This window comes from Triticum urartu, chromosome 5 (genome assembly GCF_003073215.2).
Source record: "Triticum urartu cultivar G1812 chromosome 5, Tu2.1, whole genome shotgun sequence".
Taxonomy (NCBI): Eukaryota; Viridiplantae; Streptophyta; class Magnoliopsida; order Poales; family Poaceae; genus Triticum; species Triticum urartu.
Genome location: NC_053026.1, coordinates 268,107,374 through 268,118,887, shown reverse-complemented (window position 1 = coordinate 268,118,887; position 11,514 = coordinate 268,107,374).

Sequence of the window (11,514 nt, the reverse complement as noted above, 5' to 3'; positions counted from 1 at the left end):
CAACAAGGAGGACCATGCAAGCAACAATTTCAGACACGGTGCAAACGCGGGGTTCATCGCATTCAACACACATGCATTCGGTCCACGGGCGGTCGTCTCGATGGTTATACCTTTCGAAGCGTGCATTATCGGAACGGATCAAGTTCGTAGAGGGAAGTAGTCGTTCTCGCGACGGTAGTAGAAGTAGTGGTACACGTTCATTTTCGGAGAGGTACTTGACGAATCCAAGGTTTCCGGGGGCGACGGTAGTAGAACTTGGCGAATCCGAGTTCTTCGGAGGTCGTCATCGAACTTGGTCAAATACACGATGTGGGTAGACGTTCACTCGACGGCCTTCAGCAACGGTTTGTAACAGGTCTTCGGCCACGGTAGTAGTTGTACAACATTTTCGTAGATGTTCGGGGTCATCGTGGAGGTGCTTGGCGCAACATAGGTCTCCGGGGTCGTCGGGTACACGTTCACGAAGTAGTCGTACACGTCGACGGTAGTTGTACACACGACGTTGGGGTACTTGTCGGTCCGGTCTTGACGGAGTAGATGTACACGTTGTCGGGGTACTTGTCGCATCACCGGGCATATTCGTACATGTTCGGAGGGGAACTTGGCATATCCATGTACTTGGCGTTCCGGTGCGGTACTTGACGAATCCAACACGTAGGGGTACACTTGTGGAAGCGGAACTTGATGAAATCCATATGGAGGTAGCCGTCCGTGGTCGTGCTCATGTTCGGGGATGTTGCGACAACAACAGCAGTCGGAAGTGCTCGCGGATGGGAGGGTCGGCCCTAGGCCTGATGCAGGGAGCAGCAGGGGAGGTCCGGCAGGCGCAGGTCTCCAGGGCGGCGGGCCGGCGACGCGAGGTCCGGCGACGGGCGTGGTGCGGCAAGGCGACGAGGACGAGGCACGTCGGGGCAGCAAGGCGGAGGGCGGAGGCAGAGGCGTGGCGCGGGAGCTGCTGGTCCGACGGCTGGACTCCAGCGAGTCGCCCATGGACCGGGACGAGGAAGCCACGGCCTCGAGCGGCATATGCATGGGGAGCACCGGGTCAGGAGGCGTGAGGAGGACCATGGCGGCACGGACGACGAAGCAGCTACGGCGTTGGTGCGGGGCCATGCGACGAGAGGCGAGGAGGTGAAAAGGGATGGGGCACCACGGAAGGAAACTAGAGGGTTGCGGGATCGCAGTGCGAGCTCTTGCTCCTCTCCCTTGACGATGCAAGGAAGAAGGAGGGGATCGAGGGAGACGGGTGCTGCGAGGGAGGGAAGATGGGATCGAGGGAGATGGCTTCGGGCGCGGGCGCTCCTCCTGGCGGCGCGAGCAAGGAGTCAAGGAGGAGGGGAACGAGAGTGATTAGTCTAGGGTTTCGGGAGCCCACTGGGCCTGGAGGACTAGGGAGGCCGGCGGCTGGGCCTTGGGCCAATTAGGTGGGGAGAGGAAAAAAACAGGAGGCCTGCTGGGCTGTTGGGCTCCTCTCTCCTCTCTTTCTTCTCAAAACAGGGAAGAGAAAAAGAAAAAAAGAAGGAAGCAAAGAGAGAATTAGGGAAGGAATTTGGGAATGGGTTTACTTTTCTGGACTCGCGAAAATGTGCTCGTTCCAAGAAAATTTGGAGATGGGCAAGATAGCAATGTTTAAATTCAAAAGCATTTGAATTTAAATTCAAATGGTTTGAAGAAGGGTAGGATTTTGAAGTGCCCAAAAATGTTTAGATTTTTGGAGGAACCTCGGTAAATGGGAAGAGAATTTTTGGCAAGGTTTTGAAGTCAAGCTTGAACTAGGAAAGACATGGGGAAAATGCAAGTGTGTTATGGTGAATTCCAAAAGAATGGAATATTTAATATAGCTCCCTAATATCGGGAGGATATGTTATAAAGAGAATCACCATGTGAATTCCCTCGGTTTAAATGGACTGAAATCCATACGGTTTATTTATTTGAGTTGCAAAGATTAATGACATGATGGCATGATGACATGATGCAATGCAAAAATAAAAGAGCAAGCAAATGAAACACACGGCGATCACGAAAATATGTAAGTCTTCTGAAGCGTTGGTCTCGGGGCGTTACAACACTCCACCACTACAAGAGGATCTCGTCCCGAGATCTAGGATGGCACCAGAGAGAAACGGAAGAGGAAGAGGAGAGGTAAAACTAAGTTGCTTCTTTGACAAACGAGTGAAACCAAAGAGCCTTGAGACGTTGAACAACTTCAAAGAAAGAATACAATGAAGATGAACAAAGTTGAAAACAATCCGTTAAAAAGAGGAACAAGGAACATTACGGGAACCAGGTTGAAAGACATAAGAAAAGGGTTACGATGGACAAGAAGTACATGCAAGCACTCCGGTTGAAACGAAATGAACAAGGAACGATAAAGATCAATTACGATAACACTCCGGTTGGAAAAGGAAGGCATAGAATATGATCTTGACAAGATGAGAGGATACTTGATGAAATCAACAACACAATGCCTCCGGAACAACTGTAGGAATGGAATCAAAAGAACAGAGGAAAAAACAACATCTTCTACCTCAAATGAGCTTGAAAAAGCCTCTTTAGGAGAAGGGTCAAACGGAGTTTTTGGAAAACCAACAACAAAAAGAACAAGGTTGTAGTGGGCTTATGGAGAACTTCTCAAAACTATGAGGTGAAATTCTGTCACTAACGGAAACAATAGATTGGATTGATATCAACAAGGAGACGAGAAACTTATTTCACGGGGAGGATAAATGAAGAACTTGGGTCATCTATGAGCACCATAAATAGAAACAATCCCTAGGGAAAGCTTTAGGTGAAATATAACCCAAGATAACTCCAACGAGGAGATTGATGGATTGAGAAGAGCTCATGCTCGAAGAAATTGATTGGTTTAACTATCTCATTCTTGACAACTGTTGAATCATGAGACACGAAGGGAAATTGTCAAGAATGACATAACACCATATCAAAGGATAAGGTAGAAAGAATTGCAGTTCGGAATGCAAGATGAAGAATGCTTGAACTCCTCAGAACAAGACATGTGTTGAACACCATGTTTATTTGAGAGTATAGCTTGGCGGATCTTAGCTTCGAGAGAAATCTTGAAGAACAATTGAAGAATGAAAGGAATCCTTGATGAGCCACCAAGTTGAGCCTCCGTGAAGAACTCCGGTAATAAAAGGACGATCAAACGAAATGAAGGATGAAAAGAATAAGGTTGAAGCCTTGCAATGATTTAGATGGATCTTCGTGATGATGAGAGCTTGAAACTGATAGCGACCAGACCTCAAACAGTCTGATCTCTGTGCTCCGGTGTCATCCCTGGATCAGTAATGCTGACACCACACAGTACTCGGAGGATTTATAGCAGAGTAGAAATCACACAATTATTACATCGAGTGTCTCATAAGAGAACTTATTACAATAAATATGGCTTAAGGCCATCTAATAATGATAACAACGGAAGGTTTGGAAGATAAGTGAGTGCATCAACTCCAATGGCATCACTGAGTATAGAACCACGACCTAAAAACTCCTTAATCGTCATCTGAAAAGTCTGCAACATTAACGTTGCAGCCCGAAACGGGTCAGCACATGGAATATGCTGGCAATGTAACACATAGAGAGTAATGGAATGAAACAGCTATACTATATGCATATTTGGCTGGTGGAAAGCTCTATGGTTACAGTTTTGCGTAAAGCCAATTTTTCCCTACTTCAAAGGAATAAAATTTAATTATTATCATGGTAGTTGTTAAACATTGAGAATGGTTGACAGCATTCTCAATCCCAATTAAGCATCATCATTAAACAAAACCCAACAAAATTAATTTAGAGTAACATGTTGAGATTCACATGATAATCCAGGTACTAGATACTCAAGATGTCCATAACCGGGGACACGGCTAACCATGATTAGTTTATTACACTCTGCAGAGGTTTGCGCACTTTTCCCCACAAGACTCGATCGTCTCCGTTAGGTTTCTCGCACTACATGGTGTTTGAGAAGACGGATGACCGAGACATAGTCTTTCAGAAGCGCTAGCACCTTACGATCGGGTAGACCGTACCACCTACACCCCTACATCTGCTAGTCTACCACTTTAAGAGTTCGCACAACTTAGTCAACTATGCTAGAGCCCATAATAGCTTGTGGCTGCACACGGAAGTTTCTAGTATGAATAGTCTCATGATCCCTTTGAGCCTGGGTGGCGGTCCAAAAGAAAACAAGCAAGTCCTGGAATACCCAGGTGCCTCAATCCACCCAGATGTGTGTTTAAGTTGCCACCTTAGATAAACCATTAATTAACAAAACTCACATCTGTCATGGATATCACTCACCCAATCCACGTCTACTAGCATAGCATGGCATAATAAGCAAACGCAGAAGTAACTCCCAAAGGTTTGATAATAAACAGGTAATAGGTACTACCTCATCTACTTCCCATCCCACAATCTAATTAGATCCTAATCATGCAGTGTGTGAGGATTGATCTAATGCAATAAAACTGGGTAGTAGAAAAGGTATGATCAAAGTGTTACTTGCCTTGCTGATGATCCGGGAAACCTAGCGATTCAAAGTAACAGGCGGCGCACTCCAGATACTCTATCGCAAACAAACAAACGAGAATACAATAAGTACTCATCTAATGCACGGGTAAAACTCCAATAAGAGATCTAACCAGAAGGTTCAACTTAAGAACTCCGGTTGGCAAAAAGAATCAAGTCGAACGAAGCAACGAAAGTCAAACGGCGAAACAAAACAACTTTGTTCTACTAATCTGAATCTAGGGCAAATTTTACAGTAGCAAAATATTGTTTAAGTTGGTTAAACAGATAGAGGGTTTTGAGACGAAACTCTAGGCGCTTGAATCGCCTAATTCCGATAAACGAGCGAAAAGTTATAATAAAACGAAAATCGGATCAGGAATCGCGATCAGAAAAATCGCGGATTTAATCCGAGAAAAAAAATGACGAATGTTCGCTAGAACGAACGAACGGGCGAACGCTCACTTTTTAAATAAACCGGAAAAACCTACCTATTAAAAAAAACCGAATCTAAAAAAAACCGATGGTTTTTCAAAAAAAAATGGCGGCACGGAAAACGAGGCGGCGGCGAACCTCGACGAGCGTGCGGGCGGGGCGGCGAGGCGGCGGCGCGGCGGCGCGGCGAGGCGGCACGGTGGCGCGAGCGGGGCGGCGGCGGCGGGCGCTGGTGCGGGGCTGGGGCTAGGGTTCCCCCCCCCCGGGGCTGGGCCGGCTTATAGAGGCTACCTCGGGCCGGAGTCCTTGTCGGACACGGCCCGTAGGTCGGTTCGTTTTATATATATATTCTTATATATATTACGTGCAGAAGAAAAATAAAAAGAAATACTAAACGGACTCCAAAAATTCCGAAATAAATTTTCACAGGCTTCTAAAATCAAGCCGCACAAGGTGAACATTTATTTGGGACCTAAATGCAATTTTGAAAAACGCACATTTTTCCTAAATTCAAATAAAACACCGAAAAACTCCGAAATAAAATCTTATTTGATTTTATTATTAAATCCTCAATATTTCTTTATTTTGGGAAAGTCATTTTATTCCCTCTCTCATATTTTTGTAATAGAAATAATTGATGATAAAATAAATAAAATCAAACGATCCTATTCTCAAAATTTGAGAAAACTCAAATATGAAAATAACGAAATCCCCAACTCTCTCCGTGGGTCATTGAGTTGCGTAGAATTTCTAGGATCAACCAAAATGCAAAATAAAATATGATATGCAATGATGATCTAATGTATAACATTCCAAATTGAAAATTTGGGATGTTACAAACCTACCCCCCTTAAGATGAATCTCGCCCTCGAGATTCGGGTTGGTTAGAAAATAGGTGAGGGTGGTCCTTGAGCAAATCTTCCTCTCGTTCCCAGGTGGCTTCATCCTCCGTGTGGTGGCTCCACTGAACTTTGCAAAACTTGATAACCTTGCTGCGAGTAACTCGGCTGGCAAACTCAAGAATCTTAATTGGTTTCTCCTCGTACGTCAAATCGTTATCCAACTGAATAGTTTCCAATGGCACTATGTCTCTCAAAGGTATGTCAGCCATCTCCACGTGACATTTCTTTAACTGAGAAACGTGGAACACATCATGAACTCCTGACAATCCTTCGGGCAATTATAACTTGTAGGCCACTTCTCCCATACGCTCCAAAACTCGATATGGTCCTACAAATCGTGGCGCTAACTTCCCTTTAACTCCAAAACGCTTTGTTCCCCGAAGTGGAGATACTCGAAGATAAGCTCTATCTCCGACTTCGTAAACTGTCTCCTTGCGTCTAGAATCTGCATAACTTTTCTGTCTGGATTGAGCTACCTTGAGCCTATCGCGAATCAACTTCACCTTCTGTTCAGACTCTTTAATCAGGTCAGGTCCAAACAACTGGCGGTCTCCAACTTCGTCCCATGACAACAGTGTCCTGCACCTCCTTACGTACAAAGCTTCGAAAGGGGCCATCTTTAAACTGGTTTGGTAACTATTGTTGTAAGAGAACTCTGCATATGGCAAATCATCGTCCCAACTAGATCCATAATCTAGCGCACAAGCTCTCAGCATATCCTCCAAAATCTGATTTACTCTCTCGGTCTGTCCATCTGTCTGTGGATGAAAAGCTATACTGAACTCTAGCCTGGTTCCCAAAGTTTCGTGCAACTGCTTCCAGAACTTTGAGGTAAACTGGGTTCCTCTATCTGATACGATACTCCTTGGAACTCCATGCAAACATACGATCCTGGTCATGTATATCTTTGCCAACTTAGCACTGGTGTAGGTGGTCTTTACTGGGATGAAATGAGCTACTTTCGTCAATCGATCGACTACAACCCAAATCGAGTCATAGCCTGAACGAGTCCTGGGCAATCCCGTGATAAAATCCATGCCTAGCTTATCCCACTTCCATTCGGGTATCAGCAATGGTTGTAACAATCCTGCTGGCTTCTGATGCTCTGCCTTTACTCTCTGACATACATCACAAACTGCTACATACTCCGCAATATCCTTCTTCATTCCGGTTCACCAGAAAATATCCTTCAGATCCAAGTACATCTTGGTATTTCCTGGGTGAATTGAATACGGTGAGTCATGTGCCTCTTGCAAAATCAACTTCCTGATCTCCGGGTCATTGGGCACGTAAACGCGATCTTCAAACCATAGGGTATCGTGCTCATCCTCACGAAATCCTTTAGCTTTTCCTTTGCTCAGTTTCTCCTTAATAGCGGCAATTTCTTTGTCGGTCTTCTGAGCTTCCCTGATTCTATCCATCAAAGTTGACTGAATCTCCAATGTTGCTACATAGCCTCTCGGAACTATTTCCACACATAGTTCACGAAGATTTTCTGCTAACTCCCTTGGTATTTCTCCCGTCATTAACGTATTGACATGGCTCTTACGGCTTAATGCGTCAGCTACTATATTAGCCTTTCCGGGATGATAATGCAATCTCATATCATAATCCTTGATAAGCTCCAACCATCTCCTTTGTCTGAGATTCAACTCCTTCTGGGTGAAAATGTACTTCAAACTCTTATGATCCGTGTACACCTCACAATGGTTTCCAATGAGGAAATGCCTCCATGTTTTCAAAGCATGCACTATGGCTACTAACTCCAAATCATGCGTGGCATAATTCAACTCATGAGGCTTCAGTTGTCTTGAGGCATATGAAACAACTCTCCCTTCCTGCATAAGCACTGCTCCAAGTCCTCGACGTGAAGCGTCGCAATACACCTCATAATCTTTGGTCTCGTCTGGAAAAATCAACACTGGTGAGGTAACCAAGCGTTTCTTCAATTCCTGGAAACTAGCCTCACATTCCTCCGTCCATATGAACTTGGTATCTTTCTTCAACAACTCAGTCATAGGCTTCGCAATCTTTGGGAAATTCTCAATAAATCTCCGGTAGTATCCTGCGAGTCCAAGAAAACTCCGGATCTCTCCAACTGTTGTTGGGGCTTCCCACTTGGTCACGGTATCAACTTTAGTGGGATCTACTGCTATACCTTCTCCAGATATAACGTGTCCGAGGAATCCTACTTCCTTTAATCAAAACTCACATTTGCTGAACTTGGCATATAATTGATGTTCTCTGAGCTTTCCGAGTACCAAATGCAAATGCTCCTTATGCTCCTCTTCATTCTTCGAATAAACCAGGATATCATCAATGAACACTACGACGAACTTATCCAAGAACTCCATAAACACCTTGTTCATCATGTTCATAAAATAGGCAGGTGCGTTAGTCAGACCAAATGACATAACGGTATACTCGTACAGCCCATACCTGGTGGTAAAAGCTGTCTTCGGAATATACTGTTCTCGAATCTTCAACTGGTGGTATCCTGATCGCAGATCGATCTTGGAAAATACCTTAGCTCCTTGCAATCGATCAAACAGATCATTAATCTTTGGTAGTGGGTACTTGTTCTTGATCGTTACTTCATTCAATCCTCGATAATCAACAACCATCCTTAACGATCCATCTTTCTTCTCCACTAGTAGTACGGGCGATCCCCAAGGCAAAGAACTTGGGCGAATATATCCCTTATCCAGTAACTCCTTAATCTGCTTCTTAATTTCCACCAAATCCTTTGCTGGCATCCTATATGGTCTCTTTGATATTGGCCCTGTGCCTGGCAATAGCTCAATCAAAAACTCAAGATCTCTATCCGGTGGCATGCCTGGCAACTCCTCTGGAAATACTTCAGGAAAATCCCTTACCACTGGTACTTCCTCCTGCACAACTCCTGTTAGGCAATTTACTTGAGTCCTCTTTGGCACATGCCGGGATACATACTTGATCCTTCTCCCTTCTGGGGTGGTAAGCAAAATTGACTTACTAGCACATTCAATATTCCCTTCATACTTTTATAACCAATCCATGCCTAATATCACATCCAATCCTAGGGATTCCAATACTATTAGGTCTGAGGGAAAAACATAGTTACCAATCCTTAATGGTAACCGATCACACCATAGACTAGCCACATACTCTGCTCCAGGCGAGGTTACTAACATGGGTGACCTAAGGGCTTGGGTTGACAGGTTAAACTTATCCACAAATCCCCTTGAGATGTATGAATGCGATGCACCAGTATCAAAAAGAACGAGTGCAGTAAATGACTTAACCAAAAACTTACCTATTACTGCATCGGGCTGAGCTTCAACCTCCTCCACGCTAACGTGGTTCACCTGTCCCCTGTTGAAAGGGTTCGGCTTCTTCCCAGAACTTCCATTGCCATTTTGGCCTTCAGGACATTCATTGGCATAATGTCCGGTCTTCTGACACTTAAAGCAAGTGACTTGAATTAGGTCCTTCTTGGCTGGGGTTGATGGGTTGGTGCAATTTTGGCCGTTGCTTCCTCCATTGCCATTTCCATTCTTCGTGCCATTGTGATTGTGCGAGCTACCTCCTCCATGGGTATGCTGAAAATGTCCTCCCGGTCTAGGGGTAAAACGTGGCTTCTGCTGAGCTCCTGAATTGTACTTTCCTTGGCCATACTTCCTCTTGCGATTCTCAATTTGCTGCTGCTTCCCTTCAATCATAAGAGCACGGTCTACCAACTCCTGGTAGTTGTTGAAGGTTGCTACCATCAACTGCATGCTCAACTCATCATTCAGTCCTTCCAGAAACTTCTCCTGCTTAGCTTCATCCGTAGCAACATCATCTGGTGCATAACGTGCTAACTTACTAAAGTCCTCCACATACTGGCCAACTGTCCGTCCTCCTTGGCACAAGTTGCGAAACTCACGCTTCTTCATGGCCATAGCTCCTGTTGAAACATGTGCAGTACGAAAAGCCTGCTGAAACTGGTCCCATGTGACAGTGTCGACTGGAAAAGTGGCTGTGAAATTCTCCCACCATGATGCTGCGGGTCCTTCTAGCTGATGTGCGGCAAACTTCACCTTCTCCGCATCTGTGCATCCTGCTGTGGTCAACTCTCTAGCTGTCTTGCGGAGCCAATCATCTGCTACTATCGGCTCGGTGCTACTGGAAAACACCAGCGGATTCAGCCTAAGAAAACGGGATAAGTGGTCAACAGGTGGTGGTGGTGGTGGTGGGTTGTTGTTGTTGTTCCCCTGATTCTGATTCTGGACTAGCAACTGCATCAATGTGTTCTGCTGCTGGATCAACTAGGTGAGCTCCGGTGGAAAGGCAAATCCGGGGTCACGCCTCGGAGGCATCTGAGGGTTTAGAAAAGATGAGATGTAAGAATAGAGGGGGTCTAAAGAGAAAACACTACCCATATGCACATGAGGCAAAAGCAAACAATTCACTTCATTCAATCAAACAAGGACATACAATCGATCTAACTATCGCAAAAGTGCTCGGACTACTATATTTACATGGTGGACTACTACTACTGATGGGGTGGTCTACTAGAAATAATCTTCGGTTGCAGACTCCATAATATCTGCTCCAGCTTCATCAACATAGTCATCATTGCTACTATCTGGTTCCGAGTCGGTGCCGTCGATGACGATGTAGTCTTCTGGGCTAATCTCCTTGGGTTCTTCATCTTCATCTACTGGTGTAGGGTCTCCCATAAATATCCGATCTTCTTTGTTAGGTCGGCATTCTTATCCACCAATACTTCAATTTCCTCTTCATAATCTTCACGTGTAGCCTTGAGTTCTTCCTCCAGTTCCTTGATTCTAGTCTTAGCCTTCTTCAGATCTATCATGTCGGCGCACATCTGGTTCTCCTGTCATCGAATGTGCTAGTTTAACTCCTGGATAAAAGCTGTAATTGATCTATCCTTTCCTAGTGCTAATCATCTCCCAGTGCTCATCTCGGGCCCACAAATCTGGTAGATAGTATCCTTGAGATCATTGCGGTAGAATTCTCCAATGCGTCCCATGGCGATGTGAGCTGCCATGCTCTTTCCTAGAATCCAAGTTGGTGCATCAAAAGAAAACTCTATGGGCTCAGTGACTGGCATGAACGTTCTTCCTGGAACTTGAACTTGAATCATCCAGCGCTCTTCTTTAGGTAAAGTGGCGTTGTAGGTTCCGGTGAAGCTTGGTACTCCTATGTTCAGGTATCTAGTGACTTCCTTCAAGTGACGTCCAAAGGGTGTATCTTCATCCGGTTGTGTGAACTTGTTCCTTGCATCCGCCATCCTAAAAGAGTAGAAAAGATGAGAGGTCAGAGGAGGAGAGAGTGAATAGTGATCTAGGTCTTTTAGCTTAGTGGTCGTGTCCTACAGTCAGCGTGTGCTCTGATACCATCTCTATAGCGACCAGACCTCAAACAGTCTGATCTCTGTGCTCCGGTGTCATCCCTGGATCAGTAATGCTGACACCACACAGTACTCGGAGGATTTATAGCAAAGTAGCAATCACACAATTATTACATCGAGTGTCTCATAAGAGAACTTATTACAATAAATATGGCTTAAGGCCATCTAATAATGATAACAACGGAAGGTTTGGAAGATAAGTGAGTGCATCAACTCCAATGGCATCACTGAGTATAGAACCACGACCTAAAAACT